The sequence below is a fragment of the Pinus tabuliformis genome, chromosome 8, assembly GCF_031772625.1.
Source record: "Pinus tabuliformis cultivar Carrire ecotype Pingquan chromosome 8, CPIR1, whole genome shotgun sequence".
Classification (NCBI taxonomy): Eukaryota; Viridiplantae; Streptophyta; class Pinopsida; order Pinales; family Pinaceae; genus Pinus; species Pinus tabuliformis.
In genome coordinates, this window is record NC_142294.1 from 597,738,918 (window position 1) to 597,766,118 (window position 27,201).

Below are 27,201 nucleotides of genomic sequence, written 5' to 3' on the forward strand. Positions count from 1 at the left end.
ATTTGGCAAAAAAAATGCAAGTTCCAACAAAACAAATGGAGCACACATAGGTTAATAATGAGGAGGTGCAAGCTTATAAAGATTTGAAGATTTCTATGGACAATTATGTATTGCATTCTGATTTTTATGCTTCAGTTATGGCTAATGTGGATGTTGTTTTGCGATACCCTTGGATGGAATCTATGGGTACTATCATTATTAATGTGCAGAAGAAATTCCTGAAGCTCTAGTATAAAAAGAAGAAAATTAAATTACAGGATATTTCCATCAATAAACAGGTAGAGTCCAAGGAGGCTAAAGCAAAAGATGTTTCGGGGACTGACACATCAGATGATGAGACTTTGATGGTCAACAACCAAACACAAACATCAAACCAGGTACGAGAAAAATAAGTAGAGTCCAAGGAGGTTGAAGCAGAAAATGTTATAGATATGGAACCTCTGGTTGAAGTAATATTGGAAGATAAGAAACAACAATAGACGCCACAAAATGTACCAAATACCAATCAGGCTCCATTAGGTGGTGAATTAAAGAAAGATACACCGTTGGTTAAAAATTCAGCATATCACTACCCACATCACCCAGCAGGAAAATAACCAACACGATGGAAACACATTAGACACAAGGACAACAACCCCTGCATGATAGATAGAGAGCGGCGATGATCCACCCACAACACATCAACACAAAAGAGCCGTCAAGGTCAACTTCCAGCTCAAGCGAGTGAGACACTAGCTAGATCGAGAGTTCACCTTTCTCTTGGATGGCTAGATGCACGTGCATGGTACCAGTGGACTACTCTTTTGAGTAGATTTTATTATTTGTGTTCTTCTTATGTTTCGGGGATGAAACATGTTTAAGGGGGGTGGAATGTAGTATACCTAGGGGGGATAGTATGGGGTACAGAGGGAGGTACCCAAGGAAATAATGTAATAAGAGGATGGGCCATAGTAATAAATAAAGTGGTTAACTCGTATCATGTAAGGGACCACAAGTAGTTAGCAATAATGTAATAAGCCCATTGTATTAGATAGATGGTATTGAGGGAACCATGGTAATGACCCATCGTATTGTATGTATGAGGCCTATATAGAGGCTAGAGACTCCCCATCGAGAGATGTCAAGGATTATTGTATTGGCAAGCATATGGCTTGTGGAGTGTTCTCCTTCCTTAAGGAGTGATTGTATGGTGTTGCCCAACCTTAAGGGTTTGATTAATAAAGTGAAGCATTTCTATATTAATATCTTGATATTTCTTGGGTTTATTTCTATTATCTGATATGAAAATATAGTAGGATATAGAAATATGCCTAGAAATAATAAGATAGAAATACATAGAAATGTTTCTTTATTAATCAAAACCCTTAAGGTAGGGCAACACCATACAATCACTCCTTAAGGAAGGAGAACACTCCACAAGCCATATGCTTTCCAATACAATAATCCTTGACATCTCTCAATGGGGAGTCTCTAGCCTCTATATAGGCCTCATACATACAATACCATGGGTCATTACAATGGGTCACCATGGTTCCCTCAATACCATCTATCTAATACAATGGGCTTATTACATTATTGCTAGCTACTTGTGGTCCCTTACATGATACGGGTTAACCACTTTATTTATTACTATGGCCCATCCCATTATTATATTATTCCCTTGGGTACCTCCCTTTGTACCCCATACTATCCCCCCTAGGTATACTACACCATGACTTGATAGTCTACCTATTCCTGTAATTCACTCATGATGAGACGACATCAATCCAAAAACTCCCTAGTCTAAGATGATGCTTTACTATCCATGAACTGAGCCCGGGACAAGTTACATGCTAGTAGAGAGGGCCCAGTAATTGTGCATTGCATAGTTCCAGGTGACTGTGAGAGAGCTTGATCATTGAAACTGCGGAGAGTGTAGCTTAGGCTTGACTGAGGAACTTTTCAGCATAGTCCCCGCTTGGGAAAGAAATTGTACAGTGGTCACTAGGAGTCAGGTTTGCGGAGTTCAAGCCAATAGTGTCTAATGTAGGATGAGGCCCTGAGAGGTTAGTTATGCACAATTTTCAATGTCAAGGGGGGTTGGGCAGTAGAGAGTTCTAAAGGACAAATTTGCGTAGTTCTTGAGGTCAGTGAGCTCCGATTGAGGGAAGGACATTGGACGACACATCGACAAAGTTCAGGAGGCCAAGGGAGTCTGGGATCTATGCCCATGGCGGGTTTTTAGAAGGCAAGGGAAAATCTTAAGGATTGAATTCAAAGGCACAACTATTCAATTCTTGGGGTCAAGGAAGGTTGTTGGGCTTTAGAATTGTGTAGTAAAACTGCCCTGGAGGACAATTATTATGCATTTTGCAGTTCACAGTAACAATTTCACATGAATGAGGGTTGAAAATACATAGTGCAGAACTTAGTGGGGGCCCATGAAGCTGAGTTTCCTAGTTGGGAAGATTTTCTAAAAATGGCTAAGTGCGAGAGGAATATAGATTCGTGATGGACTTGAACTTGTGATCACACACTTAGCCTACTTCGAAAACACAACAACATATACCACGAGAGAAAAAACAAAGAATTACCCTCTGTGTCACTGTCTCATGACAAGAAGCGATAAGTGCACCACTTGAGATAGACTTTAGGAAGACCGTGATGACACTTGTGCGACAGTGCTCAAAACTTTGTGTATGAGTGTGATAGAGGTTGACATGGCTAGGAAAAATCTTATACATGAAAAAGAACCTTCAAAACCACCAGAAAGGTTCACAAACATGACATAACAGACAAACATTCCAAAAGACAAAAATTAATCCAACAAGCGAAAGGATTCAAAGAACTTGGAGAAAGCTCATGAAATGAGCTTAAGTGTTTGCAACAATCAAGGGAAAGGCCAAAGAAGGCTCCAAAATTTGATAGCAAGAAAAAAATTTGGAGGGTGTTGCTGCGGCTATAACACTTGGCGACACACTAGTTGAATTCCAACTTCTCTGTCTTGGTTAGTTTCTTCTGTGCAAGGCCTTGGTCCTTTAGGGACTATTGACTCATCGTGTAGATTACTTTGGCTTCCCCACTTACCCCATGGGTAGACACGGTCCCCTATATACCTTCTTAGTTGAACACAACATAAGATTGAACATAATCATAATGTTTCGAGTTGGGAAGGGTATTTTGGCTCGCAAGCTTAAGATTTTTAGAGTATTTTTTTCCATCTCTGGTGCTGCTCCGCTGCTAGTAGGCCTGCACAGTACCCCAATGGAGTCACACAAGAACAAAAACATTACTCCACTACCAACGAGCCTAGATAGTACCACAATGAAGTTGCTTTCTTCACCTCTCTGTGTAGGAAGCCTTTCGCTTCTTTCACATTTATTTATTTATTTAAAGAAAACATTGACAGTTATTTATGTTGAGGCAAAAGAGGGATTATGACTTATTGAGAGAAGGAGAGGTTGTTCCTTCAGAGAAGCATATAAAGTCCTCTGATTTAAGTTTTCTCATTTAGATTTTTCCCCTTATCCACTTCTATTAGTTGGATAGCCTTGAAAACACTAAAGTAGAAAACATAGTATAGGCATGAAGTTTCCAGACTAGACATGGGTTCATGGTTGGACCAAAACTCTCCCTAAGGATGGATCGTATTTGCCATCAGAACTTCATCGGCCAAAATATGAAACCAACACAAGGAAGATGGACTGAGGGCTAAAAAATGTTGTAGTGTCACAGGACTCTTTAAACTTCATCCACAAACACACTCAGAAGCCATAATGGTGTCAGGCACAACACGTATTCACATAAAAAAAAACAACATAAAACTAAAGAAAAGACATTAAAAAAATAGCAAAGACTATGTACATTGTGTGGGGTGCAACCCTAGATCTTCATTGAAAATATTGCTTTAAGTCGTGGCCCTTGACAGGGAGAGATTCAATCTTCCCATCAAGTGTTTGAAGACAATAAGTGTGTTGGCCAACCTTCTCGTGCATAGTGTATGGACCAATCCACGAGCACTGAAAATTAGTGTGTTTTTCTTTGTCATTGTGGGCTTTATCCCACTTCAAGACTAAGTCACCCACACTAAAGCTATGCTTCCCTGCAATATTTCTATGAAACCATATCTTTCTACGACTTTGGTGAAGTGAAAATATTTCTTTTTCTTTCAACCTTTCTTCCTGTAGCTTGTGCAAACTGTCCATCCTACGCTGAACTAAAATACATGGCTTGCATTGGGATTCTTAGGACATTTTGAGGGCGAGAAAGTAGATGTTTGATGGGAGGATGGCTTCTTTTCTGTACACCAAGAAGGGGAATTGTTCAAATAATTTTTAGGCATGACTCGATCAACCCATAAGGAATTCACAAAAGCAGAGTGCCAGTTTCACTACTCGAAGAATATGGTCTTGTTGATGATATGTATGAGGTCCTTGTTCATGGATTCGGAAAAGACCATTCCCTTGCAGATAGTAATGACCTGAATTTTTCAATATAATACCATTTTCTAATGCAAAATCATAAATTCTTAACTATGATAAGTATGTTGCATTGTCAAAAACAAGTGAGATAGGAATGACGAACCTCGAGATGATGTTCTACTGCAAAATTTTGATGACTTCCTGATCGTTCCCCTGTTTTAGTGGAAACTTCCTCTGTCCACCACGTGAAATAGTATGTAGTAGTTAGAATGTAGCGTTGTTACTTTGATGAGTGTGGGAAAATTTCCCTAATGATATCCAAGTCCCACTATTGAAAAGATTCTTCCACTACAATGGGTTGCAGAAGGAATGTTGACTTCTGATTTTGATCGGCACACCTTTAACAGACTAAACACTTGCAAGCATAGGCATGAGAATCCTTGAATAATGTAGGCCAGTGGAATTCATCCTGCATGACCTTATGTGTTGTAGTGTTTCCTGCAAAGTGTCCCCCGGTTTGTTCGTCGTGGAGATCACGTAACACCTTTTCTGAATCGTGTTCCTCCAAACACCTGAGAAATACTCCATTATGGTGCTTCCTGAACAACACCCCATGCACCAACTGATATGAAAATTCTTTAAGTCAAAGTGCCCTCTTCTACCACATAGAGAAGTGAGACGGAATGGTGTCATGCTCAAGGTATTGGAGCACATCCATGTACCAAGAGTTTATATCCAAAGTGGGGGAGGCTCGCTCAACATTATAAATCTCAAGCTCTTGCTACCATCTTGCGAGCTCTTCTTCTTCCACTTTTGCATTAACTACTTCTTCTTCTAACTATCAGAGACCACGACCCTTGATTTTTTGAACTACCTTGATGTCAATATCCTATTCCTATAATCTGGTCATCCAGTTCACCCTCCTTTCACACAGCTCTTGCTGAACAAGCAGTGATCTGACTGCTCGCTGTGGAACAAAGATAATACAATTATGTTTTAACAGATAGGGTCTAAAGTGATTTACCGCCTTATACACTGCACAAGCTTTCTTGTCCACAGTGGGGTAGTTGAGATCTGGTTCTTGCAGGAAACTCATGAAGGAGGTAGGTTGTTCATTTTCCAACTCATCCTTCTCAATAAGCACAACAACAAGAGAGGTGTTGGAAGAAAAAGTGTAGAGAAAGAAGTCTTTATCAAAGTTTTGGCTATACAACACAGGTACTTCTGCTATAGTTTGCTTGATATGGGAAAAACTTCCTTTTACCTCCTACCCCATTTATAGACTACATCCTTCTTTATCATCTTCTATATTGGTTTAAAAATCTAGGCATAGTCGGAGATGAAATTATGGAGGAAGTTTATCTTCCCCAAGAAAGACTGCATGGCTTTCTTGTTCACTGGGTGGGGAATTCACATGATGGTCCTAACCGTATCTGGGTCTACCTTGATCCCACATTTAGCAATGATGTGTCCTAGGAGGTTACCTTCAAACATTGCAAAGACACTCTTCTTGGGATTCAAGGATATCACGTATTTCGACGTCACTCAAAAATATTCTTCAGATGGCGCAGGTGGTGTAACCTCTGGTTGGAAAATACTATCACATCATCAAGGTAGACCACTATGCTCTATCCATTAATTCTATGAAAGGTGATTTCCATCACACGTTGGAATGTTGCACTGACATTGACTAGCCCAAACAACATTCAGTGAATTGCGAACATGCCCCACTTCATTCAGAGCATAGTTTTCAGTCTATCAAGCTCTACTACCAGAACCTGGTTGTAACCTAAGAATCCATCTAGGAAAGAAAACAATTTAGCCCATGATATTGTTTGCAATATTTTCTCCATGGACAACATTAGGTAATTGTCCTTATCCAAGGTGCGGTTGAGATTGCAAAAATATACGCACAGGAAGATCTCCCCAGAGTTATTTCTCACAGGGACCAAGTTTGGTACCCACGTCCAATGTCGCACCTTGTAAACGAGTCGAGCATCCAACTGTTTTCTCATCTCCTTCCATATGAGGGACTCAATAGTTGGGTGAACATTCCTTAGTTTCTGTTGAAATGGCTTGGCCCTTTTCTTGATTGTTATCACATGTTGGATGATTTGCATGTCATATATATTGAGTTCATCATATGTCCATGTGAACACATCATGGTACTTATTGAATAAGTGGATGAAGGCTTGTTGCTCTTGTGGTGTGCAACAAGTACCAACATTCACATAATTTAGATCTTTCTCAGTTCCCATGTTGGTTTTCTCATGCGACAATGTAAAACTTTTGATCTTCACATTAATAGGTCCCCATAAGCGGTTCTTCATATCATATATATTTTCAAGTGATACCACACCCTTAGGGATGAGGTTTCCTTTATTTTCACTGGTTGTGTCCTACAGTGTTTGTTCGTGCTTGTCCTCTATTATCCTCCACAATATGCCAAGGCTAAGAAAGGAGATCGAAGGAGGTAACCTCGAACCACTTAGGGTTCAGCAACTAGCCCTGCTAAACCAGAGAGTGATCTCTCTATTAATTCACAGCCAATAATGCTTGGAATGGGAAAACATGTTAGGCTAGATATGTTCAGCTCTAGGGTTTTGAAGATTTTAGAGTTTTGCTAGATCAAGAGGGAAAATCAGGGAACTAGGTCAAAAGATCAAAGGTTTCAGCTGCAAGAGATATAAAGGAGTAAGGTAGGTATGCTTTTGTGATAATTTGGGATTTTGTCGATGTAGTGTAGGGTGGAAAAGAAGAGATCAAAATGAGCATGGAAAGCATAAATTCATTTATCAGAAGACAAGTGACATCAACATGAAGTTCCTAACAAAACAAAGCTTAAAATTAAGAATTATGTTTAAGACCTCTTAGGAAATCATTAAAAAGCATAAGCATGGAAAGAGAATGGAATGATCATTCATATAAAACTATAACATAGAGAAAACATTATCACAAACTCACAAGACAAGAATTCCTAAATAATAGCTGCAACTGTCCTTTGATTTTCCGCCAAGGTGATGAAGTACAAGCTTCAAGAGTTCTACTCACTGATGTCCAACCTGTTCTATAATTGAAAACTAGATACATATAGACCAATACCATTTTCCCCTCTCTCAGGGTCAAATCCTTCAGTTTATGAACTAATTACATGGGGTGTTTAACAAAACCCTAATGTCAAGGGAGGTTAAAACAAATCCTCTATTTAAACTTTGACTGAAGTGCCCTCATAAATGACACCTAAATTTACATGAAAATAACCTAACAAGCTTATTTACCTTTCATTAAATCATTATTACACCAAAGAAAAGTAATTACATCATGATAAGTCGACTCTAGCTCATAAAACTGAGAAACAATAGTTTCAACCAAAAACGCGGGGAATTCAAGCAAAAGCGTAGCGAAATTGGTAGAATTGATTTTGGAGGCCTTGCCAAGGTATAAATCCTAATGTGAAAAGTGATGGAGATAGGTCTATACGTCTGCTACATGATAGAATCTTCAATAAATGAAATAGATTTCTCCTAGCCCTCCAAAACTTCATTCTCCTAGAGGTACTCCAAAAGCGCAACGAGCTTTTCAAAAAGAGGGCAGAGAGGTGATTTTTGAGTAGTTTTTGGCCTTTTCCACCTACCAGAACCTGTTGAAAGTTTTCTCCCAAGAACTATAAGTGATGTAAAAGTGATAAGGAATATAAATATGCAAACCAAACTTCATTTGGAGCTCACAATCAAAAGCGCAGCATGCCCCATGTTGCATTTTTGACCCATTGATTGTCTCAAAAATTTCCAAAAATTCACAAAAACCAAACTTTCTTCAAATTTCTTTAAAATTGGTCTAGAGTTGCTCCATGGAGACCTGGAATTTTATGCTATGCTATTATGGAAGCATCAACAAGAAAATCCAACTTAACCATCTCTTTTTGCCCGATTAGTGTTTCCTTGAGTTTTTCCTTCAACTCGTTGATCTTGACTTTGGAGACTTGATTCCTTGTATAGTAATGAGCATCCATGTGTCTTTGAAATTTTTTGTCTCTTTTGGCCTTCTTAATAAGCTTTTCCAAATGTAAATTTACTTTTTCAAGCCAAAAATCCCTATTTTGATTGATTTCAGCTACAATTAGGTCAACTGAAGACATTTTCTCTTTTGGTGCAGATTGTCCTCTTTGTTGTTGAAGTGCCCTTTGGAGGCCTCTATTCCTCGGACTCTTCCTTGTCACTTTCTATTGATGCTCATCTAAATCATATATTTCAACATATTTTTTTCCCTTTACATCTTCTTTTCTAACATCAACCTTATGCTTATTCAAGAGTAGTTGATTTACCTTCATTTAGTTATTCTCCTACTCTAGAAATGAAATCATCAAATCGGCCTTAGACGAATTGTCCTTAAGCTCTGTGATATAAGAATATTTCTCCATGATGAACTTCTCTACTGCCTTATGCTCTTCTTTAACCTCCAATTCTACTATATCAGTGTCAAGATGGAATGGCTCCTCATCTTGCAAAGGTGCCTCATGTTGTGATGGTGATCCCTGTTCTGCTGATGTAGGCTTGGCCCCTGCCACAATGTTTGGAAAAAAAAAAGCCTCCCTCCTCTTCGATATGTTTGATTCACCTCAGCCCTAGGTGTCCTTTGGACTACAATTCTTCTAGATGAGCCAATATCCATATGCTTGGATGGTGTTGATGGTGTACTTTGGCTAGTAGACTGACTAGCAGAAGACAAAAAGATATTTGCAAGCATTTATCTACTTCACATTCACTCTAACCAACCTAGTTACACCTATTTATATCATCACAACATCAAAAATGACAAATTACATCAGTGGAAGTCGAATCTGGACTAAGTCAACTAAGGGAAGTGGCTTTCAAGTGAAAACGTAGTGAATTCAGGCAAAAGCGCAATGTGCCAGGAGAAAATGCAACGAAATTGGTAGAAGCGAATTTTCCAAGCCTTCCTGAGCTCTAAATCGGGATCTTAATAGATCATGGGAAATATTTGGATGTCTATTTATCATTTTACTCATCAATAAAGTCATTTGGACACTCCATGAGAGAGAAAAATGCATTTTCCCAAGACTACTCCCAGAAGTGCAGCAAAACACAGCAAAAACGAAGTGCCATCTTCTAGGGCACTTTTGACTACCTTTCTGAGCTTCAAATGCAGATATGAAGGTACCATTGGAAATATTAGGATGTCTAGTTGTCAATATAGTACTTAAGAATACAAAATGACCTCTCCAAGACTGAGAAAAATGCATTCTCCCAATGTCACTCCAAAAGTGCAGCAACTCTCCTGTAGCAATTGTATTTTGGGAAATTCTCCCAAATAATAACACTTGTGTATAAACTAAAGGAGGTTTTTATTACTTGGTCTATGATTAAAGAAAACCACTTTCACATTTGTAAAATTCATCTCCATTTGGTCATAAACATACTTTGAAGTAAAGTTGTCCCTATGTGTAGCAAATGATTTCTCTCTTGGAATGATTTCTTGAGAAATGGTGGAGCCGTGATGCTATGTGCTGAAATGGTCCTATACATGGAAATTTTCCCTCCTTTATACTTCCTCTGATCAATGGGTGTGGTCTCTCCATCCATTATGTAACCCTAGCTCACTAGGAAAGTGAATTAGGGTTTAGTGTTAGAAAACAGGGGATTTAGGGAAGTTTTAGGAATGAAGGAAGATGAAGAGGTTAGGGGGCTCCTAAATTCTTGGGAAAACTTATGGGGGTAGGGATAGATGTTAGGGAGTGTAGGGAAGTGAAATTTTAGGGAATGGGTGAGGGGAAAGGGTGAAAAAGTGGAAAAAATAGTCCTAGCCTAGGAAAGTGTCAAAAGTGTAGCAACAGGGTAGAGTTTGTGGAAAGTAAAGGAAATGAGGGGAATGGGCATGAGAAAAGCTTAGGGGAGGATTTAGGAGGTAGTTATATGTGTTGGGAGGCTTGGTTTGATAGGTGATATCAAACTTACTTGATTAGAGTAACTTGTAACTGAAAATTACTGGCAGTAATCTTACTTGAAACAGAAAGTAAGATCTCAATGTGAACCATTGCACTTTAACACTTTATTCCCTAAATTCACTAACTCCCCATGATAGTGACAAGAATGATGACATGACTCTCATTAGATATGGATGACACAAGCAAATGATGAGACTATTTGTACTCTTAACTACTTTATGAAACTTTGGACTTTTCAACCATACATGATTTCAAGACCACAATGATGACCTACACCAACATTTAGGCTTATGATAATAAATAATGACATGACCATGCTTAGGGTGGTGACTTTGCAAACAAAGGGTCTATTGATGACTTAGACCAGCACCAACCAGTGACCAAATTTTTATTTGAATTCCTACTAAAACCATTAAAAATTTGACCTCAGACCCTAGCAAAACTTTCAAAAAGAGTATTTTAAGCACTGGTGACTGACATCACTGACAAGCACTAACAATGGCTCTAACTGGGGATAGAATCTCCTTTAGGAGGTGTCAATAAAATCATAGACCAAGTAGCCTTTTCCATTGGCCATGGAGTCAAAAACAAAATACCAAACTCAATACTAAAAGTTCACTGACAAACTGAACTCACTTGACTAAAAACTTACTGAACTTACTTATGGCTACAGACCATCAGGATGTTAGGGCCTTCACCTCAGCCTTGAAATATTGATGATAACCGCCCACCTACTGAAAATAGATATATGCAATCATGTGATATGATCCCTCCAGTGTAACCAATCCAGCGAATGGCTACTTACTTGAGTCCTACTCACACTTCCCTTGAGCAGGCAGAAAAAACACAAGATAGACCACTCCAAGTGTCCACTGTAAATGTGTACATGATCCACAAATACAATAAAACTAATCTCCCTTGATGGCTGCAACAAATTGGAAATATGGTCTATAATAATCTGAAACATTACCATATCTTAAAAGTCAGAAGAAATACAAGCACACTCTTCATTTTCTGAATCTGGAGGAAGATCATCTTGTGCAAGAGGCTCTAATAAAACCTCTTGTTTATCGCTTCTCTCCTCTTCATAATCTTCTTGCAATGTTTTATGATTATTCTCTTCCATAATTACATTGTCTGAAACCTTCACACATGCCAATTCAAAATTATGATTTGCACGAATCTGCCCTTGAAATAGTGCTTCAGAAAATGGATGAGCTGGAGAGACATATGAGTGGTGAATGTCTAGAGATCCTTGTTCATACATTTCATCAAAAACCTCATCTTGGTCTTCACAAACCTGATCTTGAAATAAAAACTCAGAGAAAGAACAATCTGAAAAAACAAGTGAATGACTATCTTCATACCTCTCATCCAAAAGATAGGGTTTTGGATTCTCATGGAAAACTTTAAATGTAGCAACCACTTCAAGTATATTTGATTCCTCATGTGCTTCAATAGGAAGGGAATTAATTTGACTGTCACAAGAATCAAGGAAAACAACTTCTTGTTCACTATTTCCTTGCAAAAGTAGATGATCATTTCCATAAGATGGTTCACTGCTTAAATTTTTTGTACATGCAATTTCAGAATTCTGACTTGGACCAATTTCTTCTTTACTGTTAGGATGCAGATCTATTTCATCTTCAAGCAAAGAAGGAGTTGATGCATGTTGTGAATTATCCTTTGTATCAAAGCATGATCCAGGTGGATGTTGTTGGCCACCCACCAACCCATTTGGACCCCCACAACTGTCTCTTTCAGTCTTTTTAGTTTCCTAAATTGTAGCACAGTATACTATTTTTAGCAGTTTTTCGGGTCCTGAACTTTTGGAGCCGTTTTCAGGCCCTAAACGACGTTTTTTTGGGATTCTGGGGCAACATGGGTCCATGGACCGATGTTGCCTAGTGGTAGTACTCGGATAGATCTTTCTAACGAGCTATCGTGCGCGTCAAACGGAGATCGTATGCCAAAGTTACGACCCGGGAAATTGATGTACCAATTTACCCAAACGGGGATTTGGCGTTTCATCTTCTAGGGTTAGGTTTCGGGATGTGAAGGGTTTTCCATTGTTTCTCAACAATAAATAGGCCTTCGAGCCTCATTGTAACTCAGTTCGGAACAGTTCAGAGGCATGTAGCCGTTACATCTCTTCTCAGAGATAAGCTACCATCGCCCTAGCTGGTTTATTTCCATTTCTGGTTGTAAGCATATTTCGGTATTTTCCATTAATGAAATGAAGTATTATTTCCGCTGCATCTCTGTATTTATGGTTATCTCTGTAATCTATTGCGTTCCCATCTAAATCCGGATTTATGGTTATCGCATCTCTGTATTTATGGTTATCTCTGTAATCTATTGCGTTCCCATCTAAATCCGGAGATGCAGCGGAAATAATACTTCATTTCATTAATGGAAAATACCGAAATATGCTTACAACCAGAAATGGAAATAAACCAGCTAGGGCGATGGTAGCTTATCTCTGAGAAGAGATGTAGCGGCTACATGCCTCTGAACTGTTCCGAACTCAGTTACAATGAGGCTCGAAGGCCTATTTATTGTTGAGAAACAATGGAAAACCCTTCACATCCCGAAACCTAACCCTAGAAGATGAAACGCCAAATTGTGGGCCCCGTTTGGGTAAATTGGTACATCAATTTTCGTAACTTTGGCATACGATCTCCGTTTGACGCGCACGATAGCTCGTTAGAAAGATCTATCCGAGTACTACCACTTTGGGAGGCAACATCGGTCCATGGACCCATGTTGCCCCAGAATCCCAAAAAAACGTCGTTTAGGGCCTCAAAACGGCTCCAGTTCAGGACCCGAAAAACTGCTAAAAATAGTATACTGTGCTACAATTTAGGAAACTAAAAAGACTGAAAGAGACAGTTGTGGGGGTCCAAATGGGTTGGTGGGTGGCCACCAACATCCACCTGGATCAAAGCAACTAATCTCTGTTATTTTATGTTTGGAAGAAAATTCATAAAGGGCCTCTATGATCTCATAATCTAGACATTCTTCATCACCAAAAGTCTCTTGAATGAATTTTTCATAGGATTCACAACAATCTTCGAACAACAAGAATGAATGCTGATATTTTCCATAAAACTCAAAGAATGTTGTGTGGAATTCTTTAAGAGAGAATAAGCTACTTGACTTCAATACTTCATACCATGATCTTGCTTTTCCTTCTAGGGTAGCCATAAACATTTTCATCAAACAATTCTCATGAAACCGAATCCCGCATTTATGTATATGCCAATGAAATTTGATTAGATGCAGAATAGCCTCATCCTCGTTTCCATCTATGAATTTGGGCAAATTAGTTTTCCAATATATGCAAGGAATTTGATTTGGAAAACAAGAACGTGAGAAAGATTCATATGAGCATACCTTCGAGCAGTTAAATCCATCTTGAAAATAGTTAAATCACCAAGAAGTTCTTCAAACTACCGATTTTTTAGAAATGGAGTTGCCATGAAAATTCTAAACCTTTGGATTCTTCGACACTCAAGTTTCCAAGTGAAAGATGCACAACCTTTCTTGTGCCTAATCACTGTCCACCATTAGTAATCAGATCTCATCGTTGTCATTCTTTCCTAGGGAAATTATGATCTTGTGTTCCCTGACAACGACGCCAAAATGTTATCCTCCACAATATCCCAACACTGAGAGAGGAGATCGAAGGAGGTAACCTCAAACCACTTAGGGTTTGGAAGCTAGCCCTGCTAAACCAAAGAGGGGTCTCTTTATGAGTTCATAGCCAATGATGACTGGAATGGGAAAAGATGTTAGGATAGATATGTTCAGCTCTAGGGTTTTGAATATTTTAGGGTTTTTTTGGATCAGGAGGGAAAATCAAGGGACTAGGTCAAAAGATTAAAGGTTTTAGTTGCAAGAGATATAAAGGAGCAGGGTAGGTATTCTTTTGTGCTATTTTGGGGTTTTGTCGATGTAGTGTAGGGTGGAAAAGTAGATATGAAAATGAGCATGGAAATCATGAATTCATTGATCAGAAAACAAGTGACATAAACATGAAGTTCATAACAAAACAAAGCTTAAAATTAAGAATTTTGTTTAAGACCTCTTAGGAAAATCACTGAAAAGCATAAGCATGGAAAGAGAATGGAATTATCATTCATATAAAACTATAACAGAGAGAAAACATTATCACAAACTCACAACACAAGAATTCATTAATAATAGCTACAATTGTCCTTTGATTTTCTGCAAAAGTGATGAAGTACAAGCTCCAAGAGTTCTACTCACTGATGTCCAACCTGTTCTATGATTGAAAACTAGATACATATAGACCAAAACCATTTTCCCCTCTCTCAGGGTCGAATCCTTCAGTTTAGGAACTGATTACATGAGGTGTTCAACAAAACCCTAATGTCTAGGGAGGTTAAAACAAATCCTCCATTTAAACTTTGACTGAACTACCCTCATAAATGAGGCCTAAATTTACATGAAAACAACCTAACAATATTATATACCTTTAATTACATCATTATTACACCAAAGATAAGTAATTACATCATGATAACTTGAATCTAGCTGATAAAACTGAAAAATAGTAGTTTCAGGAAAAAATGCAGCAAATTCAAGCAAAAATGCAGCGTGGCAGGAGAAAGCACAGTGCAATTGGTAGAATTGATTTTTGGAGGCCTTCTCAAGGTCCAAATACTGATCTGAAAACTTATCGAGATAGGTCTAGATGTTTGCTACATGATAGAATCTTAAATAACTGAAAAAGGTTTCTCCTAGCCCTCCAAAACTTCATTCTACCAAAGGTACTCAAAAAGAGCATTCAACTCTTCAAAAAGAGGGTAGAGATGTGATTTTGAGTAGTTTTTGGCCTCTTCCACCTACCAAAACCTGCTGAAAGTTTTCTCCCAAGGGCTAGAAGTGATGTACAAGTGATAAGCAACCAAAATATTGACACCGCATGTCATTTGGAGCTCCCCATTAAAAGTGTAGGGTGGGGCATGCTGCGTTTTTGATCCAGTGATTGTCTCAAAAATTTCCAAAAATTCACAAAAACCAAAATTTCTTCAAATTTATTTAAAATTCATCCAGATTTTCTCCATGAAGACCCGAAATTCTATGAGGGAAGAATCAACAAGCAAATCCAACTTAACGTTCTCTTTTTCCCTGATTAGGGTTTCCTTGAGTTTTTCCTTCAACTTCTTGATCTTGACTTTGGAGACTTGATTCCTTGTATAGTAATGAGAAGCCATGTGTATTTGCAATTTGTTGTCTTTTTTGGTCGTCTGAAGAATATTTTCCAAGTGTCAATTTACTTTTTCAAGCCATAACTCCCTATTTTGATTGATTTCAAATACAATTAGGTTAGTTGAAGACATTTTCTCTTTTGGTGGAGATTGTCCTCTTTGTTGCTAAAGTTCCCTTTGGAGGCCTCTAGCCCTTGGCCTCTTCCTTGTCACTTGCTCTTGATGCTCATCTAAATCATCTATGTCAACTACTACTTTTCCCTTTACAGCTTCTTTACTAACATCAACCTTCTGCTTATTCAAGAGTAGTTGATTTACCTTCAATTACTTATTCTCCTATTCTAAGAATGAAATCATGAAACCAACCTTAGACAAATTGTCCTTAAGGTCTCTGATCTTAGCATCTTTCTCCATGATGACTTTCTCTACTGTCTTATGCTCATCTTTAACCTCTGAGTCTACTATATCAGCGTCAAGATGGTATGGCTCCTCATCTTGCAAAGGTGCCTCATGTTGTGATGTTGATCCCTGTTCTGTTGATGTAGGCTTGGCCCCTTCCACAATGTTTGGAGAAAACACAAGCCTCCTTCTTGTCTAATATGTTTGAGTCACCTCAGCCCCAGGTTTCCTCTTGACTACACTTCTACTATATGAGCCAATCTCCATATGCTTGGATGGTGTTGATGGTGTACTTTGGCTAGTAGACTGACTAACAGATGAAAAAAAGACATTTGCAAGCATGTATCTACTTCACATTCACTCTACCAACCTAGTTAAACCTATTTACATCATCACAACATAAAAAATGAAAAATTACATCAGTGGAATTCGAATCTGGACTATGTCAACTAAGGAAAGTGGCTTTCAGGTGAAAACACAACGAATTCATGCAAAAGCGCTGCGTGTCAGGAGAAAACATAGTGAAATTGGTAGAAACTACTTTTGGAGGCCTTCCCTAACTCCGAATAAGGATATTGATGGCTCATTGGAAATCTGTCGATGTCTAGTTATCATTTGACTCATCAATAAAGTCATTTGGACACTTCATGACAGATAAAAATGCATTTTCCCAAGACTACTCTGAGAAGTGCAGCAAAACGTAGAAAAATCGCAGGGCCATCTTGCAGGGAACTTTTGGCTTCCTTCCTGAGCTCAAAATTCATATCTGAAGGTACCATTGGAAATATTATGATGTCTTCTTGTCAATAGATTACCTAAGAATGCAAAATTGCCTCTCCAAGACTGAGAAAAATGCATTCTCCAAAGGTCACTCCAAAAGTGCAGCAACTCTATTATAGCAACAGTATTTTGGGCATTTCTCCCAAATCATAAAACCTGTGTATAAACAGAAGAATTGTTTTATTCCTTGGTCTATTATTGACTAAAAACTCTTTCACCTTTGTAAAATGCATTTCCAATTGGTCATAAACATACTTTGAAGAAAAAAGTCCCTATGTGCAGCAAATGATTTGTCTCTTGGAATGATTTCTTGAGAAATGGTGGAGACATGATGCTATGTGCTTAAATGGGCTCATACCTAGAAATTTTCCATCCTTTATACTTCCTCTAATCTTTGGGTGTAGTCTCTCCATCCATTATGTAACCCTAGCTCACTAGGAAAGGGAATTACGGTTTATTGCTAGAAAACAGGGGCTTTAGGGAAGTTTTAGGAATGAAGGGAGATGAAGAGGTTAGGGGGCTCCTAAATTCTTGGGAAACTTTATGGGGGTAGGGATAGATGTTAGGTAGTTTAAGGAAGTTAAATTTTAGGGAATGGGTGAGGGGTAAGGGTGCAAAAGAAGAAAAAATAGTCCTAGTCAAGGAAAGTGTCAAAAGTGTGGCAATAGGCTAGGGTTTGTGGGAAAGTAAAGGAAATGAGGGGAATGGGAATAGAAAAATCTTAGGGGAGGATTTAGGAGGTAGTTATATGTGTTGGGAGGCTTGAGTTGATATGTGACATCAAACGTACTTGATTAGAGTAACTTGTAACTGAAAAGTACTCGCAGCAATCTTACTTGAAATGGAATGTAAGATCTCAATGTGAACCATTGCACTTTAACACTTTATTCCCTAAATTCACTAATTCCCACTATAGTGACAAGAATGATGACATGACTCTCATTGGATATGGATGACACAAGAAAATGATGAGACTAGGTGTACTCTTAACTACTTTATGAAACTCTGGACTTTTCAACCATACATGATTTCAAGACCACAATGATGACCTAGACCAACATTTAGACTTATGATAATAAATAATGACATGACCATGCTTAGGGTGGTGACTTTGCAAACAAAGGGAGTAGTGATGACCTAGACGAACACCAACCAGTGAACAAATTTTTATTTGAAGACCTACTAAAACCATAAATAATTTGACCTAAGACCCTAGCAAAACTTTGAAAGAGCATATTTTGATCACTGGTGACTAACATCACTGATAGGCACTAACATCCTCCTTGATCATTGCATCTTTGAATACGTTAGCATTCGCCATGAAGTACATTACCGGTTGGTCATCATAAAAATTGCATAACTTAGTTATGTTATATAGGATGGATGGTTTATACAAAATTTCAATAGAAAAGTCGTCCCTTAAAGATAACATCCTAGTAGCACCGTTTTCCAAGGCATCTGCAACTATGTTATGCATTCTTGGTACTAAAATAATACTGAAATATTGGAAATGAGAGATGAGTTGCCCTACCTCTTGTTGATAACTCTTAAGATGAGGTTCCACACAATGTATAGTGTTACGTACCTGACACACCACGATTTCGCAGTCACCTACGACTTTTAGAACAACAAGGCTGAGGTTAATGGCCTTATGTAAGCCTAAGATGAGTGCTTCATACTTTGAACTGTTATTCGTGCACTCAAATTCTAATTGACTATAGATCAATTGTTTTCTCTACAGCAGATCTATTAAAGCACAACTAGCTCCAAAGACCTCTTATGTCTTGGATTCATTAAAGTACATTGTCCACATATCATATGTACAGGGATTTATTGTTGTACTAGTAATTCTAATAGTACTACTACTACTAACTGTACAAATTTCATTATCACGAGTTGGAAATGGAAGGATATCCAACTGTGTATCTAGTGGAACTGGGGATGGCTCTCCAAGATAGCACCCCAACTATATTTCCAGAAAATAATTGCCAAATAGAAGTTCTGTGAAAGCCATTGGCTCGTTATGCCCATTCAAGGGAGTCATTGTGTGCTTCATGTATCTCTCTAACTCTACCCAGATCTAGTTGTTCCTATATCTCTATGGAAGCCATAAGTGTGATGGGTTTGTGGCAAATTATCCTTGAATCTTTCTTAACCAGTCTTTTCTCAGTAACACTCCATATGCTTCCGGAATGTCCGCAATCATTATGTTGATACATTGGTGAACTTGTCCGGAAGATGATAATCAAATGATGACATCCCTCAGTTCACCAATTTCCTGGACATGAGTTATGTCCAGTTGAATGATCTGTGCATCTGTCTTGTCCCACTTAACATTGATCTTCTTAGCCACAAATAACGACATGACATTCACCAATGCACTTGAATCAACCAAGCAATTGTGTAGATTGAAGTTGAAGATTTAAAATGTTAACAAGAACGGTGGGCACATTGTGTTTACATCCATTGTGAGTGCATTAAGTATAGATGTGGGAGCATCAGGAGACTGACTAGATCCCTTGTCCGAAGAGGTAGCATTACCAGTAGAATTTTGTCCAAGTGCCCGTAGAAGGATTTCTTACCAGCTCGTGATCTTTGTAAGTTCAAATAGGGAAATTTTTGCATGAAGCTTCTTCATATCCTCTACAATGTTATAATCTACAATGGGAAGACTGACCGAGGTGTCCGGGGATGGAACTGTGTTTGTGGTTTCCAGAGGGATGATTCTGTCTTTACTGCTATTGGAAACAATTTTCATTGAAATTGCTTTCCCGGACTTTCTCTGAGTGTTTTGTGTTGAGTTTGATGGAGGATTGAGTTTTCTTAACAAGTTTTCCTTGACTTTATGTTTTGTCACCTCAATCGTAGTGGTCAGCCCTTGACTTCTCAAGTTGTATCAGTTTCTCTACTTCTGGGTCGTACCGTCACTCAGAAGCTGCTTATCAACAATACTTTTATGGGTTGTGTGAACGTAATGATACATGTTCACTACATGCCTAGTGCTTGGAGCTTCATTACTGGTAAAAACTTCTTCCTTCTCTTCATCGAGCTCAACGTGATCCTCAACCATGTTTGAGTCAATAAACTATGCAACCATTTCTCTCATGAGCTGGTTTCGTTGTGGGAACATCTTCTCCAAATGATGCTCATTATGAAACAAGCAATATGAATTTGTGCCAATTTTTTCAATGTTTAGCACCACATTAGAAATCTACGCATATTTTTCTAGCTGATTGATGTTTCTTGCAGAAGATGAATTCCTTCTAAGCATGAACTTTGGGGGCCCTCTACTCACGATAGTCTCGCTTGTCCTTTGTTTGAGTTTAGCCATTTCAGTTGTCAGGGACTTCATGAGACAAATCAGGCTTTCAATATCATTAGATTCCTTTTCCTTATCCTTATTCACAGAGGCTTGAGACCTCTTGCCCGTCTCCTTGGATTATTTTGTGGGTTCATCATATGTGATGACTCCAATAGCATGTAAGTCCTTCTCAACGGTAATAGCCTCTTCGTAGTTTTCTGTCAATGTCGGTCTCGTAGTTCGCTTTACAAACTTCACAATACTTGTCGGCAAGGCAAAAGTGTAGTAGTCTATGGTGATGGAATCATGAGGTTTTGTGTCACTTGAAAACTTGTTCAAGATGTGATTGAACCTCTTATTGAAATACTAAATTTTTCCTTCTGCTCCATCTTAAGACTACCAAAATCCTTTAATAACATGGCAGGGGTCTTATCTTCAAAAAATTTCTCAAGAAATATTCTTTCGAATGCCCTCTAATTCTGGATGGATTTTCGAAGAAGGTTGTGATACCATACAACTTCTCTACTATCCAAGGTACATGCAAAAAGTCTGCATGCAACATCATCGTAATGTACCTCAAGTGTTTGCAGATGTAGGTAAAAGTTGTCCAAGTGGTCTTCATCCTTCACTGTCTTGTCAGGGTCACATTTCATCAAAAGATTCTCTGCGTGCCTCAGCATCTTGTGTAGGACACCCAGAAGTGCCAATGAGCCTTGAGTCATCCAATCCATATTTTTCTCTACCATGTCTTGTTCTTCATTGTCCTCCTCTTTCTCTTCTAAATTTGATGGTTACTCCTCCTCTTCTTCGTTTTATTCCTCTCTTCCTGTTACATCAGAAGTTGAACCTGAGAGTAAGGGGTTACCTCCTTCTCCTCTATGAAAGAGTGGAGGCTCTTCTTCCCTTTCAACAACGTCAACTAGTTCTTCAAGAGTGGTGAGGACCACTTCTTCAAAAGACGAGGCCACTACTCCTGTGGGGGTGGTCTTGTTCTTCTTTTGAGAATATGGAAGCGTTATTACTCCCAAAATCAATCCAACAACTTTTGCAAACTGACAAGTGATGGGGCAGATAACCCAAAGTTAATGATAAGAGACTTCGCATTCAGGCCTCAGTGGTGAAGAGTTACCAACTTCTGAATTACGAGTAGGGTAGATGTAGTGAACTTTGATACCTTGACCAGAATATGGATGAGTGGGGTTGGAGGTTCAAGCCCTCCTTCTAGCGCCATAAATGTTGATGGTGCTAGACCCACCAACATTTAGGGGATCTCCCCGATATGAAGTCCCAATCAAGCCTCACACCATGTAGTGTAGGAGACCCATCTGATATAAAGGCCCGGATGTCGAATCCTTAAAGATTTTACTTAGCTCTAGTTGTCAACACAAGAGAGTGATGCAATGGTATCTTTGAAAAGAAAGGAGAGTGTGCTTGGTAGTGTGAAACACAACTGTGTCTAGATTCTCTTACTACAAAAAGGGGGAGATAAGAGTGAGCCTCTAAGTGAGAGGTAATAGTACCACCCAGGAAGAGACACACTTGAACCTAAAGGACCTATCTAGCATCCAGCAGAATATTCCACAGCGGATGTGACAGTCGTTACAACCAACAAACAAGGGAAGATTCATCTAACATCTACCGAAATAGTCCATAGCGAATGTGACGGTCGTGATAACCAGTAAGAAAGGAAACATTTTTCTAGTATCTCGTGGACTAGTACAAAAGTATGGGACAACAATAACAACCATTACAACACATTCTCAACAAGATAAGCACTAAAATAACCGAAATAGTTCAACTATCTTACTACATGTGAAAGCAAACAAGAAATACAAACATCCACATAATAGTCTTACAAACACTCATAATTCATGCATGAAAAACATGTTGGCCTTAAAAGGCTTCTGTTGTTAAGAAAAATCTCCAAGACACATATTTACATTGTACATCACTAGCCCTAGTAGTGGGACATTGGAGCCACTCCTTGCTCCTCAAAGAACTAGTTGTTCTCTCTAATGCCTTCTGGGAGGAGCCAAGGTGAAAATTCCTTTCCTCATACAATGAGGGGGTATATAACCAATGGGTGATGCTTACCCCTTGTGACTCTTTGACTACCCTCATGATTGTTCAAATTCCTATGACTTTTCAACTTACATGACTCTTCATATTCATGTCTGTCCATTGGACTTCCACTTTACATTACATTTGATTTACAATATACATGGCCCATAATAGTGATGTGTCATATGACAACTCATGACACGACTTGACATGACATTGTTGAAATGGATTGGCTTCATGATGTGGTAATGTCAATTCGTTGTTGCTAGTGAGTGCTAGATGTGTTCTTGGATATGCTTTCTCTTCTCCTATGCATAGCTTGGTAATGCAGGGTCTTAAATGATCTTCGGTCTTAGAAGGTGGTTGCACACTTGTGTTCCTTTGCTTGCTCTTGGTAGGTTCACTTGTCCATTCAACTACAAGTGAGTATTTAGGCATGATTCCCTCCTTCTTCTCCTTCTTCATCATCTTGCCATTACTTGATAGTGTACCTATTCCTAAAATTCACTCATGATGGGAAAACATCAATCAGAAAACTTCCTAGTCTAAGATGATGCATTATTATCCATGAACTGAGTTTGGGACAAGTGACATGTTGGTAGAGAGGACACAGTAACTTCGCATTGCGCAGTTCTAGGTGATAGGGAGACGTCTTGATCACTGAGACTGCGCATAGCGCATCTCAGGCTTAATTGAGGAACTTTTCAGAACAACCCCCACTATGGAAAGAAATTGCGGAGTGGCCACTAGGAGTCAGGTTTGCACAGTTCAAGCCAGTAGTAACTAATGCGGGATGAGGCCATGAGAGGTCAATTCTGCACAGTTTTCAGAGGCAAGGGATGCTGGGTAGCAGAGAGGCCCGGAGGACAAATCTACGCAGTTATTGAGGTCACTGAGCTCTGGCTTAGGGAAGGACACTAGAGGACACATGTGCACAATTTTGGAGGCCAAGGGAGGATGGGCTCTCTACGCATTGCAGGGTTCTAACAGGCAAGGGAAAATCTTGAGGAGTGAAAGTGAAAAGTGTGTAGTTCAAGGCAGACATGGAGGCACAACTGCACAATTATTGGGTTCAAGGAAGGTTGTTGGCCTCTGGAATTGTGCAGTACAACTGCGCTAGAGGATAGTGACTGCACATTGTGCGATTCAAAGAAGCAAGGTCACATCAATGACGGTTGAGATTGGGTAGCGCACATCTCAGTCAGGGCCCGGTGAAGCTGAGATTCCCGACCGAGAATATTTTCCGAAAATGGCTAAGTGCGAGAGGAGGATAGATTCATGATTGACTTGCACTTGTGATCACACACAAACTTCTTTGACGACATGACAACATAGACCAGCAGAGCAACAAGCAAAACATTACCCTCTGTGTCACTGTCTCATGACAAGAAGCGACAAGTATGGCACTTGAGATAGAATTTAAGATGACCGTGACGACACTAGTGCAACAATGCTCAAAACTTTGTGTATGAGTGTGATAGATGTTTACATGGCTAGGACAACTCGTATACACAAAACCAACCTTCAAAACCACCAGAAAGGTTCACAAACATGACATAACAGACAAACATGCCAAAAGACGACAATTAATCCACCAAGTGAAAGGATTCAATGAACTTGGAGAAAGATCGTGAAATGAGCTCAAGTGTTTGCAACAATCAAGGGAAAGACCAAACAAGGCTCTGAAATTAGAGTACAAGCCAAAATTTTAGAAAGTGTTGTAACAACTACAACAACTTCTAATGTGATTTCTACTCAAATATTTCCCATTACTTAATATTTCTACTTGTCATCCTTAACACCTAAACATGAATATAACAAATTAGACATATTCTTTACCAAGATAAATTTTAATGGATTTGTTCCCACCATGCAAGCTATCACTTTCAAGCATATTGATGTCTATAAAATCCCTTCTTTCTTACTTCCCTATAGGAAAACATTTTATGTATTACCCTTTTAAAAAACCCTATTTTCTTCAATTTTAAACATTAAGCACTCTCTCGTGCCCAAAACTATAAAGCATTTATCAATTTTTTTTATATTTCTTCATTGGTATTAGATACAACACCTTATAACTTGCACTTAAATGGGATGGATGCCAATTTCCTCATCCACCTATCCTCATTATTAAAAGCAACCATAATTCCCTTGCTATTGATCATCCATATATGCGTTGTTAAGCTACTTCAAGGATCAATTTCATGTGAAATGGGTGATGCAAAAGGCAATCTAAGTTTCAAGGATTTAGCAAACTGACATTATTTTGCCTTTAAAAAATGGTAAAGAGAATGATAATCCCTTCCTTCATGAGTAAGTAATGATAAACGAAATAATAATTACATTTGAGAAACTGAAACAAACATTTAAGCCTACTAAAAATATTACTTTAATGTATATTTTTTTAATTATTTTACTAATGTAGTTTTGATATATTGGGTAATAATGGAAAATAGTTTTATCTACGGACTTTAGATTAATCGTAAATGGGTGTACTACTGTCTTAAAATTTTATTACACATCATGTTTATAGTTTTTAAAATAAATGATAGAATTTATTAAACTTTTGTTTTGAGATCCATAACAAATAGGTTGAGTTTAACAAAGTTTTCATTTGTGTGAAAGTATTAGCTTTAATATTGGATGGACGAAAGAATTAGCCAAGGAAAAATGATTTTTTTGGTTATAAGATGTTTTTACAAAAATTGTGTAAATTGTATGATCTATAGGTTTTTATCTTCCACATTTGATTTTCACTCTTAACCATTCTTCATAATGGTTGAGCACGTAACTTCATGGAGACTAAATCCTACACACCAACTAATTAACACTTCATAACTTATCCTCCTTATATATATATAATTGGGTATATATATATCCAATTGTGAATATATATATATTCACAATTGGGTTGTGATTAAGTAGGGGCTAGCCCCAATTTTAGATGGAACCATTTTCCCACTAGTTGGATGCTATCACCAAGATTGCAAAGCTCAGTGTAATACCACCTTGGAATATTTTTAATTCCTAATGTTGGATGGAAGAACGGTTTTCCCACCAGAAGATGTTATCACTAGGATTGTGCAAAACTTCCTCGCTTCCTTTACCGACCAAAAAATATTATCACTAAAATTGTGTAAAGAAAACTAACTAACTAGCTTGCTAACTTAAGTGGCCATGATTCCGTACTCCCTTATAAGCCACCAATATTCCAATATCACGTACACCAAAGTAAAAGTCAAGTGATATGAGGAAGTGTCAAAAACAAACTAACTCGCTCACCCTCTCACGGTTCCGTACTCTCTTATAAGTCAGTCACTCACTCATTCACTCAGCCAGCCACGGTTCCGTACTCTCTTTTAAGTCACCAATATTCTGTATTTTTTAATGCTTTTTTGTCCTAAAAGTAATAGAAATTTCGGATATATTTAAAAAAAAATTGGCAGGAATTTTTGTAAATCCAAATAAAAGTTGTCAAATTTCATAATTTCATATTACTTTCTAGCCCATTGATGCCAACAAATTTTGTATCATGTACTCTATTGCTGAGACCCACATTGTTAGGTGCAACATTATTCTTTGTACTAAGTTATCTCGGTAGGTATCATTATGACTCCCCCACCTCATTGAGATCATGTACTCACTATAAAAGGAGACTTCTATCCGTCAAGTAGGTCTTTCCCACTCCAGTTTTAGTTCTTCGCTTCACTGCTTCAGTGCTCTCTCTCTCTATGACATCCCTTTGGTGTCTCGTGAAAGTGAACCTTGATCAAAGTACACCATCTAGGATGAGTTTTTAAATTTAAAACCCACTTTCAACTTAGGAAATAATTTAGAGAAACATTTTCTTAAATTATTCCTCATTAAAACCCAGAAAAACCCATGAGAATAATTAAATAAATCATTATTTCTTTATCATTCTCTTGAAATAATTATTAAATCATTATTTAATGATTATTTCTAACTATTTTTTATTTAACTACTCAATAATAATTAAATAAATAATTATTTATTTATTATTCCATATTTATCTCCTATTTTTCTAATGAGATAATCATTAAATTATTATTTAACAATTATTTCTTATTTATCTTTAACATTATCCCCATAAAGTAATTAATAAATCATTTTTTATTTGTTAATTACTTTAATGATTTTCTAAATTAAGATATTTGATCTTTTCAAATAATTTTTTCCTCTCTCAAATATAATAAAATATTCCTAACGGCTAGATCTTGATTTGGTATAATAATTTTTTATTATTTTTCTAGATCTAGGTCCATCCTAATATTTTATTATAAATAGAGGGGTTTTATCCTCATTCTCTACACATGACCATTTCATCATCGTCACTATCATGTTATCGCATCTGAGGTCCCACTTTTGAGTTGAAGACGCCATCACTTCCTTTTTCCCACTGCATCCGTTGACAGAGAGAGTTATAGCTGAAGCACAGGGTATCAAAGAACCCATCCCATGGAGAGTGGTGTTGTAGATTTATGTTTTCATATTCTGCTCATTAGGTGTAATCTACTTAATTTCCCTAATAATATCATTTTATGTCCATTGGGTTTTCACTCTGTTTTCTTGCTACTACCTACTTTTCTATTTTTAACAACTGTTCTTTGCAGGGTTTTCTAATACATGTTTTGCATATTTGAAGAGCGTTAGCAACTTATCCACCTATTTTTGTTGTTTTTAGCATTATTTCTCACTCGTAACTAAAGTGAGCGTTTTTGGTACACCTTCTAAAAAAATCAATGCTAATAGCTTAGGGAAGGAAAGAAGGCATAGATGAAAGAAGGTGATGCCATTGTTTAGATATAAATAATCCACAATATAATTCAATAGTTAGAGCATCATGTTGGGCAGTGGATCCCCCCATAGTGGATTTTTGGGGTTTAAAGTCGAGTTTTGGGTCATTGTGATGTAAAGACCCCACAAAATGCGGGCGCAGAGCGCAAGAGTCTAGGGTAGTCCACCCTAAAATATTGTAATTTAATATAGAATGTGTCAGCCTACCCATGGTCCATGGACCATGGGAATGTATAAATAGAG